The sequence below is a fragment of the Mercenaria mercenaria genome, chromosome 14, assembly GCF_021730395.1.
Source record: "Mercenaria mercenaria strain notata chromosome 14, MADL_Memer_1, whole genome shotgun sequence".
NCBI classification, from domain to species: Eukaryota; Metazoa; Mollusca; class Bivalvia; order Venerida; family Veneridae; genus Mercenaria; species Mercenaria mercenaria.
In genome coordinates, this window is record NC_069374.1 from 64,806,625 (window position 1) to 64,825,321 (window position 18,697).

Below are 18,697 nucleotides of genomic sequence, written 5' to 3' on the forward strand. Positions count from 1 at the left end.
AGATGGAGTTATGTTTCTAGCACATAGTCAGCTTTTGATGGTGAACAAGTGACAAGGGTTGCAAGTTTTAAAGCAATAGCTTTGATAGTTTAGGAGAAAAGCTGACCTAAACACAAAAACCAAGAAATCTGATTATCTAAGTCCAAAAGGGGCCATAATTCCTGCAAAAAGCAGATTGAGTTATGCTTCTTGCTGTACAGAGTCAGCTATTGATGGTGAACAAGTGTTGCATTTAGGAGAAAAGCTGACCTAAACATAAACCTTAACCAGACAACACTGACACCAATCAAATGGTGACAATAACTCATCACTTTTTTTTCCAAATTCAGATGAGCTAAAAACATGACTATAAATAGATTAAACTGAAGCAATTGGAATTCAAAATTTTTGCAACTTGTCAAAATCTCAATACTTCTAGTTTTCCTACCAATAAAACATTAGCTCAGTAGTAAAGCATACTGATTATGTTCAAGTGCCGTTTATTGAACAACCCTTGTATGTCTCAGCCATTGAAAGTGAAGGACTACCATCATGGTAGAACCTTTTAGAAATTACCTTTATTACACCATAAATAACAAATATTACACACCATTATTTCGAATGCTTGTCAAAATGACATTTCAAATGAAATTCATTAAGATTAAGTAATTACTCAAAATAGCCATCCCTTCTAGCTTTTCAAACAGCTTTTCAATTTAGTTAATAAAGTTTGTTGCAAACATGCCACATGAACTTACGAGGCCAGACAAAATACAGTAGCAAAGTAAGCAACATCAGATGATTTCCTAGACTCTTTTCTATCAGTTGGAGTCCACAATTCAAATCTACGACATCATTCTGTTTTATTAACACTAAGTCTTGTGACGAAAAAGACTGCTTTTTATGTACTTTAGTGAATAATTTTGCATTTATTCCAGGCTGAAAAAAAAACAAGAGGGCCATGAAGGCCCTGTATCGCTCACCTGACCTATTGACCTAAAGATCATCAAGATTAACATTCTGACCAAGTTTCATTAAGATATGGTCATAAATGTTAGCTTTTCCTCTGATTTGACCCGGTGACCTAGTTTTTGACCCCACATGACCCAGATTCGAAGTTGACATAAAGATCATCAAGATTAATATTCTGACTAAGTTTCATGAAGATAAAGTTATAAATGTGGCCTCTAGAGTGTTAACAAGCTTTTCCTTTGATTTGACCTAGTAACCTAGTTTCAGACCTCACCTGACTCTGATTAAAACCTGATCTATAGATCATCAAGATTAACATTATGACCAAGTTTCATTAAGATATGGTCACAAATGTGGCCTCTACAGTTTTAACTAGCTTTTCCTTTGATTTGACCTGGTGACCTAGTTTTTGATCCCAGATGACCCAGATTCAAACTGGACCTTGAGACCATCAAGATAAACATTGAGATCAAGATTCATGAAGATACAGTGATAAATGTGGCCTCTACAGTGTTAACAAGCTTTTCCTTTGATTTGACCTGGTGACCTAGTTTTTGATCCCAGATGACCCAATATCGAACTCATCCAAGATTTTATTGAGGGTAACATTCTGACCAAGTTTCAATAAGATTGGGCCAAAACTGTGACCTCTAGAGTGTTAACAAGCTTTTCCTTTGATTTGACCTGGTGACCTAGTTTTTTGACCCCAGATGACCCAATATCAAACTCATCCAAGATTAATTGAGAGTAACATTCTGACAAAGTTTCAATAAGATTGGGTCAAAATTGTGACCTCTAGAATGTTAACAAGCTTTTCCTTTGATTTGACCTAGTGACCTAGTTTTTAACCCCAGATGACCCAATATCGAACTTGTCCAAGATTTAATTGAGAGTAATATTCTGACCAAGTTTCAATAAGATTTGGTCAAAACTGTGACCTCTAGAGTGTTAACAAGCTTTTCCTTCGATTTGACCTGGTGACCTAGTTTTGACCCCAGATGATCCAATATCGAACTTGTCCAAGATTTAATTGAGAGTAACATTCTGACCAAGTACCATTAAGATTGGGCCAAAATTGTGACCTCTAGAGTGTTAACAGTCAAATTGTTGACGACGGACGGACGGACGACGACGGACACAGGGTAATCACAAAAGCTCACCTTTGAGCACTTTGTGCTCTGGTGAGCTAAAAACACACAAAAAAACAAATGAAAGGTTGAAACTAGGGTTATTAAAAGAATGAGGGCCATTCTAAAAATAATGACAATTGTTCTGGAATATGGTACACAGTCTGTGTACAGACTTCAAATTTAGTTGATCCCTTCAACGTATTCGCCATTGACTTTCACAAACTTTCACAGTCAAGAAATCCAGAAGATGAATGCTGCAGAGTAGTCTCCCCTTGGTATGGTCTTAACCTTTACCCTGCTTTACTAAAATCAACAGTTCCATCATTCAATTTGAGCAGTACCACTTATTATTTAAAGGGGTGTTTACTGAAAATTTATTGACTGAATAGCGAACGGATGTGCAGGCTGATCTTGGTCTGCAATGGTCGCAAAGGCAGAATCAATAGCAGGCTAAAGGTTAAGTAACTGAAAAATATCCCTCCCCAGTTGTCTGTGAAACAGTTCTTCAATGGGTAGACTCCTGCTTAAGGCCTCATACTTGTAAAGTTAATGTCAACAATGCATATTCATTAGACTGCCAGCTTGAATGTAATGTTCCAAAAGGCAGTTGCCTTGGTACATGGCTCTATCTCACGCTGGAACTCTTTGATGTCACTCCCAAATCCATATCAGTCTACGGGTTTGCTGATGACCATATAGCATTTAAAAACTTTCATCCCACATCTGCTTCCATAGAATCACAAGCGGTCGGAGACCTCGGACAGTGTGCATTTACAATCAATGACTGGATGAATAGAAACAAACTGAAAATGAACTCTTCAAAAATTGAATTTATTTTGTTTGGTAGCAGACCCCAAATGAACAAAAATTTGATTAAAAAAAGCACGATTAGATATCTTAGTGCATTTCTTGATGAAACTTTGAACTTGTGATCATGTAAATCGCAAATCAAGTCAACAATGCATATTCATTAGACTGCCAGCTTGACTGCAATGTTCCCAAAGGCGGATGCCTTGGTCCATGGCTCTATCTCGTGCTGGAACTCTTTAAAATTAAGAACATCTAAAAATATTTAACCACAGCAGCCAATGAAACTTTAGTTTTGTCTCTAGTTACTTCACATCCGGATTTTAATTTACTGCAATGTCATATTGTATTGAGGTGCATAAGATACAACATAATCAACATGTGTGCAAAACTTGTCCCTTAACAAGAGGAAATTTGACAGTTCCAAACAAGCATTGTATAACTTGCATAGGTTGCCAGTGAAAGCAAGGACTGAGTTTATAATAAGATATTTTCCTTCATGTATAGCTGTCACATTTGCAGAGCATCTTCGTATTTAACAGAACTGCTTACAGAGTATGTTCCAGGTAGACAAGGTTTGAGACTGTAAGAAAATTCTGAAAGTCATGTTGTTCCACACGACAAAAGCAAAACATTTAATGACAGAAGTTTCACAAGGAAATCACTTGAAACACTAAAAAAATCTTATAACACTGTATTTCATGGCATTATTTTAATTTTATTGATAATTGTTTCATATGCTATAACAGCAGGTGTTTTTGTGAGTTTTTACAATTTATCATTAATATTTCAATGTCTGTTAATGTACAATGCCATTGAATATGTCATTGTATAGAAATAGGCATTAAATAAAATAAATCAGTTTCAGTTTCAGACATATTCATGGTCTAGCCACATTCCCAAGAGGAATTTATTACCTTGATGACGGCCTTGAACAAGTTCAACAACACAAATGAGCCGTGCCATGGGAAAACCAACATAGTGGGTTTGCGACCAGCATGGATCCAGACCAGCCTGCGCATCCGCGCAGTCTGGTCAGGCTCCATGCTGTTCGCTTTTAAAGCCTATTGGAATTGGAGAAACTTTTAGCGAACAGCATGGATCCTGACCAGACTGCGCGGATGCGCAGGCTGGTCTGGATCCATGCTGGTCGCACACCCACTATGTTGGTTTTCCCATGGCACGGCTCAAATAAGTTTACTTCCGAGATCAACAAGACACAGGCAAACTTCCTAGATGTTACCAGCCTGAAAGACAAAGAAGGAAACCTACAAACAACACTTTAAACCAAACCAGGAAATGCACATTATGTATTACAGTTCGTTCCATCCTCATCACCAGACATGAAACATGGAAATTCCAAGAAAGCCAGGTATTCAAACTTTGCATCACACCATCAGGTTCTGTTTAAAAAAGGGTTATCTTCTATTACACATATCTGACTTCATCCAATCATGCCATTCAGAAGTACAAATTTAAGTATTCTTCATCAAGGCTCTAACATTATCTATGTTCTCTACATAGGATGTTTTACATTCTATACATAAGATGTTCCACTTTCTCTATGTATATGTTCTACATTCTCCACAATAGATGTTCTTTTCTTTTATGTAGTATGTTCTACATTCTCCACAATGGATGTTCTTCTCTTTTATGTAGTATGTTCTACATTCTCCACAATGGATGTTCTATACTGTCTATATACAAGAGCACCGCCTTGCGGGTGCTGACGCTCATCTGATTTTTTTTGTATAATAGAAATATTGTCCTACCCATGATTTTCTAAGTCTAAAAAGGAACATCATTCTTGCAAAAAGCAGGACAGAGTTATGTTTCTTGATGTACAGTGTCCACTTACGATGGTGAAAAACTGTTGCAAGTTTTAAAGCATTAGCTTTGATAGTTTATGAGAAAAGTTGACTTAAACATAATATTCAACCAATAAAAGGTTTTTTCTAAGTCCAAAGGGGCAATAATTATTGCAAAAAGCAGGATGGAGTTATGTTGCTTGCTGTACAGGGTCAGCTTTTGATGGTAAACAAGAGTTGCAAGTTTTAAAGCAATAGCTTTGATGGTTTAAGAGAAAAAGTTGACCTAAACATAAAACTTAACCAAGAAATCTGATATTTTCTAAGTACAAAAGGGGCCATAAATCTTGCAAAAAGCAAGATGGAGTTATGTTTCTTGCTATTAGGGTCAGCTTATGATGTTGACAAGTATTCATTTCAAAGCAATAGCTTTGATAGTTTAGGAGAAAAGCTGACCTAAACAAAAACTTAACCAGCAACGGACTGACAACGCTCAAGTGAGACAATAACTCATCATTTTTTTTCAAAAAATCAGAGGGAGCTAAAATGCTCTAAGTACTTTAGATGGGATATGTTCAATGGTTCTACATTCTCTACACAAGATATTCTACAATCTCCACAAAGGATGTTCCTAATTTTTTACAAAGGATGTTCTATGTTCTGTACACAGGATTTCTACAAAGGATATTCAATGGTTCTATGCTCTCTACAGTGGACATTCAATGTTCTCTACGTAAGATGTATTTAGTTATGTATAGCTCTTTCCAGTTAGTCTACACAGCATTGCCCCGATTCTGTACCAGTACTCTACTGTTTTCTGTATCTTACAACTTTTCTAAATGAAACAGCACTGACCAGTAAATCACTTAAATTGTCTTCCTTTTTGTGTTTCCCCTACAAGGAAAGCATTCATTTGTTTCATTTTATCTATCAGTACAACACAAAACAAGTTACATCCACAAACTTAAGGACATTTAAATTCATTTCTTGAGAACATTAGTCTCTGCCAACAGAAGAGGTGAAAGCAAATGCTCTCAAAATTTAATTTTCATAACATGAATAATTTCCATCATTCCTGAAAGTAAAGTTTTGGCGAGACCATTTTTCAATATTAAAAAAAAAAATCATAAGGGAATTTTATCCTAGAAAAATATCAAGCAGCTTCCTTATTACCTCCATCATGTACACATTTAAATTGTAAATGTCAGTTACATAATCTAATCAAATCTTCTAATCTAACCTTTTGCCACTGGTGGGAACATGTTCTCTTAATCTTGATAAGACTAACAAGTACTGGTCACACACTGGGCAATCAAGTGGGCCCATCAAAAACTCTCAACATTCATGCATCAAAAAATGCCTGTGTCTGAAATAAAACAAAAACTCAAGTGCCGTCTACACCCCAGCTATTTTCCACATATTCTGTTACAAATTAATAATTATATCTCACTTAAGGCTGCATGATTCTTTAATCTTACTGTTACAATGGGTTGAGATATTGCACTTACATTATTTTACAGTATAATATGGTGACCTATCTGGGCAAGTATTGTGCGTTTTATTCGACTTGGCGGGGCAGAGTTAATCTCTGACTTATGCAAATAATGGTAATCTCAAAAAATGACCAAAATAGGTAGAGCAATATATTTGTTAAATTTCGTAATCTTTCGGTAACGAACGACTAAAGTTCAAACGCTAGATTGGTTACGGCCACCGAATAAGACATCAAGTTGCCGAATATACTACATATCCTGCACAATAATGCAGTGGACCGTCGTGAAATCCCGTCCCGCCAGGTTGATTAAAACACACACTACCCATAGAAAAACATACTGGACATGCCACTAGGCAAGAAAAAAAGTTTTCCTAATAAAAACAAGTCCAAATATATTCTGTTGTGTATACAGAGTAATCTTTTAATTGTATCCTTAAACACGCTCAATCCAAAAAAATTTACATGCATTGTTTAATTCACAACGGCTAATAACAAAAGGGATCAAGTATAACTGGTTTACTGGTGTTTAATTTTGTGCAGATATTTCAACTGCGGTTAATTAATGCCATTTCATTTAAGAAATAATTTATAGCAAAACCATGTTTTAACACTATTTTTACACGATGGGCAGTTACACATCGGGCATAATAATTTCATGAGGGTGCAGCAAGTTACATTATTTTAAACAAGGTATAATTGCCCGAGTGTACTTATAGTGTTCAAACATAGTTGTGCTATAAACTATTTCGATTCTAATATGTTCTTTATTGTAAAATTTAGATCAAATTTGATAGAACTGTTTATGACATAACTTATAGCAAACAGTAACTGAAAACTATTTATACACTCGGGCAATTATACGTAGTATGGAATAATTTCACCCGACATATTATCGCCCATCGTGTATAAATAGTGTTAAAACACGGTCTTGCTATAAATTATTTCTTAATTAATAAGGACCTTGAAGAATTTAATCATTCAACCTTTAGCCTGCTGGCGGCATGTGATTCTGCCTTTGCGACCAGTGCAGACCAAGATCAGCCTGCACATCCGTGTAGTCTGATCATGGTCTGCACTGTTCGCCATTCAGTCAGTATCTTTTTTGTAAACTCCCCTTTTAACAGTTAATGGTACTGTCCAAATTGAAAGATAGACTAGTTCATTATGTTGCAAAAATGCTAATATCTGACTGGAAGGGAAAAATGGGCATGAAATATTAGAGCACCATGTGATTTCTAAAATGTCTTCTTGACTTTAAGCAGAGCCCGATTGTTCTTTCTTCCTGCTTATGTGTGTGTGCTTGTGTGTGTGTGTCTTGGGCAGTGCCCTACAGTGTTGATATATCTTACTTGTCTGTTTTTTTATCTATGTAAGTTAGATATATGTGTGGGTGGGTGCGTGCGTGCATGTGTGTGTGTCTGTTTTGTACGTCAGTGTCTGAACTGCTGTGGTTTACGTTGTAGGGTAACTGTGAAACTGTGATTAAGGACCATAGCATTCCCTTTATAATATTCATCCTTATTCCACTTTCCCTTTTAGCCCCATCACCCCCCCCCCCCTTCTACCCCTACCCTTTCCTCCCCCTTTTTCTATATTTTGCATAAAATTAAAATTTTTAAAGCAACACATCTACAATGTTTTTCCGTTACAGCTTCTTTTTGTTGTGGGCCTACTTTGCAAATACATGGCTCTGTGGCTGTGTTTGTGGTGCATTGCGCTTCCGAGAAATCTACCCTTGCCTTTTATCTTTTCTAAAAAAAACAGCTAAGAAATCTACCCTTGCCTTTTATCTTTTCTAAAAAAACAGCACCACTGTGGGAAAACCAATGTCAGTGACAATACTGTAATGGTATGTCATGTAGCGCAATTCTCAAAAACAATCTATTTCATTTTTACTTCAGATGTTCTTCACTAGTTTAAGTATGTAGAAAATCTACCCTTGCCTTTTATCTTTTCTAAAAAAACAGCACCACTGTGGGAAAACCAATGTCAGTGACAATATTGTAATGGTATGTCATGTAGCGCAATTCTCAAAAACAATCTATTTCATTTTTACTTCAGATGTTCTTTACAAGTTTAAGTATGTAGAAAATTTTCCTTTTTGAATAAACTGAAAGAACAAACTAAACAAAAGGTTTACATTTGCTTTCCATTGTCCCCACTACAATTTGAAACTAGAGCTATCACTAAAAGTGATTTATAACTCTAGATGCTGCATTGATACAGGGAAAGTAAAATGTGATCAGGACCCTTGACCTTCAAATACTGTGACCTTAACCTTAAACCTTGTGCACTCTGCATGTCATCTTGATGAGATCAACTGATGTTAGTTTTATGAAAATCCTTCAAGAAGTTAAGCAGATAAGCGTAGACACAAATTCGAGCAATTTGGTCTTTTACTTCTATGCATGACCTTGACATTGGAGTTGTGTGCTCTGCACGATATCTGGATGAGGCAAAATTTTGATGCTAACTTTATGAAAATGTTCTTGGCTATGAGCAGAAACAAAGTACTAGAGTTATTTGACATCTGACCTCCAAGTGTGATCTTGACCTTCAACCTTAGTGCTCTCTGCATTCTTTTGATCAGTTAAATAATTGATGCTAGTTTTATAAAAAAAAAAAACCCTTCCAAGCAGTCTAGATAATGTGGAGTTGACACAGAATTAAAATACTTGACCTCCAAGTGTGACCTTGACCTTGGACCTAGTGACCTGGGTTGTACGCTCTGCATGTCGTCTTTTATGATGTTAATAACTCAAGCAAGTTCTATGACAATCTTCCTGATGGTTAATATGCAGCGGAAACAAATTATGGACAGACAAACAGATCAATGGGCATGCATTACTCCAATACAGCTCCCCACCTGCTGCGTATCTGGTGGAATAATAATAATTTTTAAAGTTTCTTTGAAAAAAAAAAAAACACAATTCAACTAGAAAATGCTTTTGTAAAAAAGCGCATGTCTCCCCAAATGCAAAGTCCTATAGGCAAGAAGTCAATAGGGGTCAGGAGCGAAAGTCAAAGAGACACTGATGGTTGACTGCAATAGGGATCATCTACTTGGCATGTCCAGTCATCCCGCTAAATTTCAACACTCTTGGCCTAGTGGTTCTCAAGTCACTGTTCAGGCTCCTGTGACCCTGACCTTTGATCAAGTGACCTCAAAATAAATAGGGGTCATCTACTCTGCATGTCCAATCATCCTATTAAGTTTCAACATTGTAGGTCAAGTGGTTCTCAAGTTATTTCCAAAAAATGATTTTACATGAACAGGCCACTGTGACCTTGACTCCAAAATCAATAGGGGTCATCTACTCTGCATGTTCAATCATCCTATGAAGTTTCAACATTCTGGGTCAAGTGGTTCTCAAGTTATTGATCGGAACTGGTTATCAATGTTCAGGCCCCTGTGACCTTGACCTTTAACGGAGTGACCCCAAAAACAATAGGGGTCATAAACTCTGTATGAACAATCATCCTATGAAGTTTCAACATTCTGGGTCGAGAGGTTCTCAAGTTATTGATTGGAAATGGTTTTCCATGTTCAGGCCCCTGTGGCCTTAACCTTTAACAGAGTGACCCAAAAATCGTTAGGGGTCATCTACTCTGCATGACCAATCATCCTATGAAGTTTCATCATTCTGGGTCAAGTGGTTCTCAAGTTACTGACCGGAAATGGTTTTCAATGTTCAGGCCCCTGTGGCCTTGACCTTTCACAGAGTGACCCCAAAATTGTTAGGGGTCATCTACTCTGCATGACCAATCATCCTATTAAGTTTCAACATTCTGGGTCAAGTGGTTCTCAAGTTACTGACCGGAAATGGTTTTCAATGTTCAGGCCCCTGTGACCTTGACCTTTGATGGAGTGACCCTAAATTCAATAGGGGTCATTTAATTTTCATGATCAATCATCCTATGAAGTTTCAACATCCTGGGTCAAGTGGTTCTCTAGTTATTGATCGGAAATGGTTTTCAATGTTCAGGCCCCTGTGACCTTGACCTTTGACAGAGTGACCCCAAAATCAATAGGGGTCATCTACTCTTCATGACCAATCATCCTATGAAGTTTCAACATTCTGGGTCAAGTGGTTCTCTAGTTATTGATCGGAAATGGTTTTCAATGTTCAGGCCCCTGTGACCTTGACCTTTGACAGAGTGACCCCAAAAACAATAGGGGTCATCTAATCTTCATGATCAATCATCCTATGAAGTTTCAACATCCTGGGTCAAGTGGTTCTCTAGTTATTGATCGGAAATGGTTTTCAATGTTCAGGCCCCTGTGACCTTGACCTTTGACAGAGTGACCCCAAAAACAATAGGGGTCGTCTACTCCAGCAGCCCTACAACCCTATAAAGTTTGAAGGTTCTAGGTCAAATGGTTCTCCAGTTATTGCTCGGAAATGAAGTGTGACGTACGGACGGATGGACGGAAGGACAGACAGACGGACAGGGCAAAAACAATATGTATCCTGGGGGAGACATAATTAGTATTTTTTATGGTTTTTTTACTGCTTCTTGTGGTGTTCTTTCCAGGAAATATTTAAATCTTATTCATAACAGTATAAATCAACTGTGTCTGGAGAGAACAACAGGGTCATTGACACTAAAGCGCTCACTTGTGTACAGGGCTTCAAGTGTTTGTTTAAGGTAATGTTCAATGAACCGGAACCATCTAAAAAAACTTTGAGAGAGGGCTACCCAGAGATCATTTGTGTAAAGTTTCATCAAAATCCATACAGAGGTTTTGAAGGAGATGTTGTTTAAAGAAACTGTTGATCAAAAGTGACCACACCCTCTGTCCGCCATGTTTTTTGACGAATCCAAAAAATTTTAACAATGTTTGCAGAAGGTCACACAAGGACAATTTGTGTGAAATTATTTTAGATGAGGCTAACATTTTCACACAAGAAGATTTTTAAAGTTTCCCCTATAGGCATATAGGGAAAAGTGACCATGTCCTCTGGTGGCCATGTTTTTTGATGAATCAAAATAAAATCAGTTTTATAAAAGATTTTCTAAGTTTCCACCATATACATACCATAAAAACTTGAATATATCACGCTAGCATGTATATGACGTATTTTGCCTAATTATTAAACTGACACATTATCCGGTGCTCTGGATATGTACGATACTTATTAATTAAATTTACAAATACAAAAAAAATTTAAACTCAGAAATAAAATCAACTTTACCGTATATCATCAGAGGTTCTGTTCCGTACGTGTTTTTAGACCCGCCCAATAAAACGCTCTTCAAGAGGCGGTTAAAAAAGCACGGCCCAAAATGTAAACACATGACAGTTGACAAAATTGTCCGATTTTCACCGATATTTTTGGGTTTTCAAGCTGGAAAAAAATGTCTGAAGCTCTACCTTGGTGTATATTACGCATCCCTTTAAGAAAATGAAAAAAATCGTTAAAAACTGCGTCATATATTGAAGTTTTTACAGTATAGGGAAAAGTGATCATGCCTTCTGGTGGCCATGTTTTTTGACAAATCAAAAAATTTGAACAATCTTGGTAGAGGGTCATACAAGGACCATTTGTGTAATATTCAGCAGTTCACACAAAAAGATTTTTTAAATTTCTACTACCGTATTTTACCGAAGTCTTGGGACAGCATAAAATAATTATTTTTTTCACTGTACCAAGACTTATTTCCCGAAAAATAATTATTTTGAAAAGTGTCCCAAAAATATGGACACAATAATTGTCATCTGGTAACAGCGAAAAAAACCCCCAAAGATTATCGGTAATTATTCTGTTGATAAACAAAGTAATTGGCCTTGTTTTCATCATCAATTAATACCCCCTCAAAGAGCTAAAAGAAATGTGTCGGTATCATGACATTAGAAGTGGAGATCAAAGCGGTATAGTTTCCCCGGGATTTTTATGACATTACATCATGTTTTCGCACCATGTTGCACATCACTGTTTGATCGTACCGCCTCGGTTCTTAAGTGCTGAGAAGTAGATCTAGAGTTGTAACAATCAATAAAAAAAAGCTTTTTAATTTGTTACAGCGAATGTGCAATATCCCGTATAAACTGACAGGTAAACGTGTTAAACTGTAATAGTGGATATCTTACCTCTGTGACCTATTTGCCCTCAAGGAAATTACAAAATGGTTTGAGAAGAATATCTTATTATAAAGTGTCGTGTCAAAAAATATATGTACATGTACAAAGATTCATTCAAAACTTATTAAAAATACGCAACAACATCATTATTGTTTTTGTTTTTTAACCGCATTTCTACTTATGTTTACAAGGTCACGTAACAGAAATCTGTTTGCCAAAAATCGTTTTACTTCATATTTTTAAATTGCTGCCGCCTTTTCATTATTCAAAATTTTTCTATTCTGTTTTTTGTACTTTCTGGTCAGAAGTCTGAATTTTATGCCCATAGTTAGTAGAGGTGCGCGGTATTACCGGTATACCGGTAACCGCGGTACCATCTTCCCGTGGTACGATACCACGGTACCATCGGGGAATACCGGTATTTTATCAACATTATCCCTACCTCTGTTTATTTTTAATATAGTTTGTCTATGTAGCCTTCCGTAACAGCAATTGACACCATGCATGATTTTCCGATTTATATCTCTGGAATTCCCATGCTACTATTATTAGTTTCCAAAAATAACCACCCAATGGTGCAATTGAACATGTATGATCGACCGCGTGATCCCCAATCAAAACCTTCGAAAACCTCCAGATTATTCCGTATAGATGGATGACGTCATGGGCGCACTTGTTTTTACTTTGAGTCTGGTAAATTCGGCGAGTCCCGACTTCTTGTTTAAATGATGATAGTTTAAAATATCCCAGAATGTATTTGCATGTATTAAAAAAGAAATAAATAGTATGGAAAATGTTCAGTCGAAATTTATTTTTTTTTGTTTGAAAACAATCTGATGAAGCCTTCATAAACGTTACTGGTTTATCAAACGGGTGCACGAATCGAACTACTAACAAGCGCGACCTATATACATGTGACCCAGTGCTTCCCTAGAGACAATATGGCGTCTTCCGACGAATACACGCTGGTAAAAAATACTAAGGGTCATTAATCTAACTAGTCATTAGTCAAGTTAATATTCCAGTGTACTTTTTTTCTTTAATTCTAGTCAAGTAACTAGTCTTCGTTGTTGCTCATAATAAATTAAGTATTCCTGAGAGTTTTTCAATATTTTTATGACCACTACCATTGCTGTAAGTCTTACGATAAATATGATTGTATACTGTGGTATATACCGCGGTAATTAGGAAAAAACCGTGGTATAACGCGGTATTTTTTTCAAGGCGGTACCCAGCCCTAATAGTTAGTATCATTTATTTACTTTTAGAAAGAAATAAGTATTTAGGATCGCGCTGTTTGAATGCAAGTAATTTCATGTAAATTCGACCATTTTTATAGAATTTTGCCAACATTTTTGTCGATACCTTTTTAAAATCGTTATAGAATTCAAACTATATTACTTCTCAATTGGTGCTGAAAATCATAAGCGATTGTATACGTGTCGATGAACAAAAGTAACGGCGTTGTAAGTTGGACATTACGATAGGTCGCACATGCTTGTGGAATGGAAAATTACCGGCATGGCGTTTTGATATCTGTATGATTTGCGGGTAAATTCCAGTCAGTGGTAAATAAAAATAAATAAATAATGGAAAATGGACTTCCTGGCTGCAGCAAAAAAAAAAAAAAAAATACAACACTTAACTGGTATGGTAAAAAAAACACTTTACTAGTAAAAACACGACACGAAAATGTTAAAAGAAATAGTCTTTGGTTCTTATAATTATTTGATATTTTGATCGATACAACACCATACAATGTATAATAACGGTATTTGGGTTCCATCTTGAATCAGTACACGACCTTAGTCCCAACTCTTAGGGACGAAAAATATGCTGAGAAAATACATGTCCAAAAACTTAGGGTCAAGAAAAATAATTATTTTTCCACATTTCAGAGGTGTCCCAAGACTTAGGTAAAATACGGTATATACATAATATTATAGGAAAAAGTTACCATGCCCCCTGGCGGCCATGTTTTTTGACAAATCGGTATAATTTGAACAATCCTGGTAGAGGGTCACACAAGGACCATTTGTGTAAAATTATTTTAAAACAGGCCAGCAGTTTCACACAAGAAGATTTTTTAAAGTTTCCATTATAAACATTTAGGGAAAAGTGACCAAACTCTCTGGCAGCCATGTTTTTTGACAAATCAAAATAATTTTAAGAATCTTGGGAGAGGGTAAAACAAGGACCATTAAAAATTTTGTGTAAAATTATTTTAAATTCTAATATGACCAAAGAGCTATAAAAATAAATAGATTGGCAACTTTAAAGGCATATAGAGCAAATCTCGCCAACCTCCCGTGACAAAAAAACGAGATCTCGTTTACCGGAAGTGTCGCTTTCTCCACGCGCCATTTTGTATGCGAAAGCAATTATTCATCGGTAAAATAATTATCACCGTATGACCATGCTTCTTTCAATGGCAAAAGAAAACGTGTACTTCGTGTCTTAAGACCATTTCAAATTAAACAAATTTTGTTTTAGAAGCTAACATGTATTTTAAATGTAGTTTTAAAGGTACAAATTGTAACTCCATGCTCGCCGATGTTTGTTTTTAGTAAGATAACGCCTAATCACGCTCTGACACGAGCTCACGCGAGATTACAGCCAGTTGCCATTCTGTGTATTTATACTTCTTTGATATGACTAACAATTCTTTAATCATCACAACGATATTACGTTGACGTCAAGTCAATGTGATATTTAGCGCCTTGTACACATCAAGAAATAGCGCTTTCAAATTTCATGAAATATTTTACTTAATAGCATGTTTTAAACGAAATGTCACATTGCAAAAATGTTTTGATTAATTTACAAACATACCGAGTAATAATTCGCAATAATTTTCCCCCGAACTGAATTCTGTCGCAAAACATATTACCATTTCCGGCCCTGCCGTGTATAAACAAAGACCTACTATAGGCGCCATGCTTGCACGAAGAAACAGTTCCATCTTATTTGATATAAATTTTTCAATAAAAACATAACAGAATCGAAAAAATTTATAGCAAAACAGTGTTTTATCACTATTTATACACTCGGGCGATTATACGTCGTCCGAAATAATTTCACACCAGCTGGGCCCTTGTGAAATTATTACACCCGATGTATAACCGCCCATTGTGTATAAATAGTGATAAAGCACTGTTTTGCTATAAATTATTTCTTAAATCAGGCCAGCAGTTTCACACAAGAAGATTTTTTTAAATTTCTACTTTTTACATATAGGGAAAAGTGACCACGCCCCCTGATGGCCATGTTTTTTGACGAATCAGTAAAATTTGAATAACCTTGGTAGAGGGTGACTTAAGGATGATTTGTGTAAAATTATTTCAAAATCGGACCATTGGATTTAGAAGGAGATGTCGTTTGAAGATTTTTCTATTTTTAGCTCAGAACTTATCAATTTTGTCAGCTGATATTCAACATAAATTATAAATTTTGTCAGCTTACATTCAATGTAAATTTTGTCAGTTGATATTCAATACAAATTTTATATAAAGTTTCTCAGTTTGTTGAATATTTTGTTAGCTGACATTCAAAATAAATTTCATTTAAACTTTGTCAGTTTATTAAATATTTTGTCAGCTGATATTCAAAATAAATTTTACAAAAACAATCAGTAACAGCTGTATCAAAAGTTAAATGTATATCATGCACATTTTCCGTTTTACAATGACTAAGTTCTAGTAATCTTCTACAGAAAGCAAGAAATGCATGTAAAATGTTGATGCATGCAATAAATGTTAGCAATTAAACAATTGAAATGAAATACACCTCCTAAACAAATTGTTCTTGTCCTTCGAGATCATACATTTCCCATAATAGAGATTATACAGTCCTACTAAACCAACTGAGAACTATCAGTGTGCAGTTTAAACCATTTCAATTAAAATAAAGGTTAAAAGAACAAAAACATATCTCATGACTTAACTTTTCTTTAAAAGGGTTCTAGGAAAATTGAAATATATGAAACCAAACAATAATCCCATTTGCAAGCTCCAGAGACAATATTTTTCTGTATCACTAAAATGAAATAAGGACAGGCTCAATTTAATTTATACACAGTTAAGAATAATGTTTGACTATTTACAATTAAGGCAGCTTTAACAGCATTTTCTAAAATATTTAGATGTTGTAACAAAATATTTACACAAGAAACAGCCAAATTACTAATAATCTTTGACGAGTCTGACAGAACAGGTAGAAGACAGGCAGTTCTAAAAGCCAGCTTGGACTGAGCTTCTCTGATATTCACCGTCTTCCCAGTTGTGTTGGGACGCTAATGGTGTTTCCATTGTTGCTCTGCTTTTCTCCGAGGATACCGATTACATGCATATATGGTTCTTTTACTCTCTATATGTTTTTACATGAGCATTCTGTGTTTAACATACTGTCCCTCTTGTTCCCATTGTGTGTTTAGGGATGTTTTCATATGAGCATTCTGTGTTTTACATTAATACCATTATGTGTACCATTATGTGTTCGGGGTAAGCATTTTTGTGTTCAACATACTGTGCGATCTGTTACCATCATGCTAAGGATTAGACGAACAATGAAAATTTTAATTTACGCTGTCTTGAAATTTTGGTGTGGGTTATAGCCAGGAAGCATATGACAAAGTTTGGTGAACACCCATTAAGTGCTTCATATGTAGTTGTTTGAAGGCCTTTCTAGTTTTAGTTACAGCAGTTTCTAATAGCACTAAATTAAATTTGAGCCGCGCCATGAGAAAACCAACATAGTAGGTTTGCCTCCAGCATGGATCCAGACCAGCCTGTGCATCCGCGCAGTCTGGTCAGGATCCATGCTGTTCGCTTTCATAGTCTATTGCAATTAAAGAAACCGTTAGCGAACAGCATGGATCCTGACCAGACTGCGCAGATGCGCAGGCTGGTCTGGATCCATGCTGGTCGCAAACCCACTATGTTAATTTTGAAATTGCAAATCTAACTGATATCATATTTCCACATTTAATTTCATATAAATATACCGATTATACAGTACACGAAAGTCATAGCAGTTGAATATTTATCTTTACCTTTTGTGTTGTTTTACTAAGATACATCCCAGACACTAAAATCATCTAGACATTAAGTGGTGGATGGTTTGTGTATGTAACTTCCACACATTTGGCCCTTGCAGCTGCAGATTCATGTCTTGCCAGGGGGTCATTCTCTTCCATGGTCACAAACTACCTAGCTGGCCAGCACAATAATTGTCATTCTTTCAAGGTGTCTGTATCTGCCTGAAATAATGTGAATAAGTAAGTTAATATTTTTCATTTCAAATTACAAATTTGCCAGTGCCAATATAATTGCAGTCAAAAGGGAAAATATTAACCTTCGTATTAGCTAAAATTACTGTCAAATCAGAAATTTTCATGATGGATTTTTTTTTTATATACATAAAATTATGCTATCACTACTCATATTTTGCAAAAATAACAGCTAATGTGAAAGTGTTTCTTTCATTATTACTAGCTGTCTAGGTGTCTACAGTTTGGTTTAAACATATTTTATTCCCAACAATATACATAATTATTATATTTATATACAAACAGTACAAGTACAGTTGAAGGAAAGGATTAGAATGAAAGACAAGTCTTATAGAGTTCTTCTCCTAGTGTCAACAGTTTGCAATATGTCATAATAATCTTCCACCCAAACACATTAAAATTTCAAATACACCATTTAGCCTTGCAAAAATATCTGATTTTACAGTATCAATTGATAAAACAAAACCTTTACATAAAAGCACATCTTGAGGCCCCCTTGCCTGCATCTTTGAACAGTGTAAGGCTTGACTGCAAGATCACTGTCCTATAAGACCTCGGCAAGATCTCTCACCCAGTATATAATGAGAATTGATGCAAGTTATAATGGTTCTAATGTTAGAACCAGCAGAAATTTCTGCTGTTAGGTTAATGTGAACAAAACATTTAAACAATATCTTATCTAACAGAGATAGCTTGCAGTACTGATAAGAAGAAATTAATGTCGAAAATCCAGATTTCGTGTGCACAATTATACAGATAATATAGATTTTTTGCTCATTAAAGTCTTGGGTAGATTACATAAAATACACATTTTGGAAGTTTAAGGCTTGGCTAACGACTGTTAATAGTTGCGTTTGTCAGTGGTCAATTAGAGTGGCATCAATGATATAAAACATATCGCTAAAAGTTCAACAAATCATGTACTAATGATAGGAATTCCATTCTTCTATTTTCTCCAGTTTTTTTTTTATTTTACCACTAAATAAAAAACTGCATTTTTGATAGGATACCTTCCTCCTAGAAGCTTGTGTCTAAATTTCACCTCATTCCAATGAAATATAATCATAATATCCATAACAATATTATGTGCACAGTGGTAACATACACAACAATAATGTACATAATGATAATATG

General features: G+C 35.7%; 1 long non-coding RNA gene across 1 annotated transcript; it reads right to left on the reverse strand.

Annotated features, from left to right (window-relative positions):
* Positions 1 to 4,068: 4,068 nt before the first annotated feature.
* Positions 4,069 to 17,522, reverse strand: LOC123526154 (uncharacterized). Its single transcript, XR_006681526.2, has 3 exons — positions 17,327 to 17,522; positions 5,937 to 6,062; positions 4,069 to 4,135 (listed from the first exon to the last, which is right to left on the reverse strand). It is a non-coding gene; the product is annotated as an uncharacterized LOC123526154 (long non-coding RNA).
* Positions 17,523 to 18,697: the final 1,175 nt, after the last annotated feature.